Source organism: Sinocyclocheilus grahami, unplaced genomic scaffold, assembly GCF_001515645.1.
Source record: "Sinocyclocheilus grahami isolate Dianchi unplaced genomic scaffold, SAMN03320097.WGS_v1.1 scaffold1298.1, whole genome shotgun sequence".
Lineage (NCBI taxonomy): Eukaryota > Metazoa > Chordata > Actinopteri > Cypriniformes > Cyprinidae > Sinocyclocheilus > Sinocyclocheilus grahami.
The window spans coordinates 63,761-64,317 of record NW_015506477.1 but is presented as its reverse complement, the minus strand read 5'-3'; the positions used below and the strand labels follow the sequence as shown (position 1 = coordinate 64,317).

General features: G+C 26.9%; 1 long non-coding RNA gene across 1 annotated transcript in view; it reads left to right on the top strand.

Moving 5' to 3' along the window:
- LOC107568981 (uncharacterized) overlaps nt 1-557 on the top strand; it is an 8,693-nt gene that overhangs the window by 733 nt on the left and 7,403 nt on the right. The gene's annotated exons all lie outside the window — the stretch shown is intronic.

The following is a 557-nucleotide window of genomic DNA, read 5'->3' as shown; positions in this document are numbered from 1 at the left end:
GTCAACTATAATGCACACCTTTTAGATTTTTGATATTAAAATAAATGGTAAATTCATATCTACACTGTAAAAAAAACTTACTCTAGAAATTACAGTAACTAACTGGCAGCAGTTCGGTCGTAACTTACTGTAATTTTATTTTGTAGCAAAAATACTGTATTTTATTTTACCGTGTCTTTTAGATTTTTGATATTTATTCAAATAAACTGTCAAATCATATGTAAATATTGCTGTTTTTTTCTTTACGAATATGGGCTCAAGCACAAAATATGCCATAAATTAAAGCTCAATAGCATTTGAGGAGAATGACTCAGTCATAAAACCAACTGTAAAGTGTTCATGTAGGTGTCAACTATAATGCACACCTTTTTGATATTAAAATAAATGGTAAATTCATATCTACACTGTAAAAAACTTACTCGTAACTTACTGTAATTTTATTTTGTAGCAAAAATACTGTATTTTATTTTACCGTGTCATTTAACTTGCTGTAAATGTGTTTACAGTGTAATGTTGTTTAACTGTAAAATATGTTATTATTGTATTCATTCTTTGGT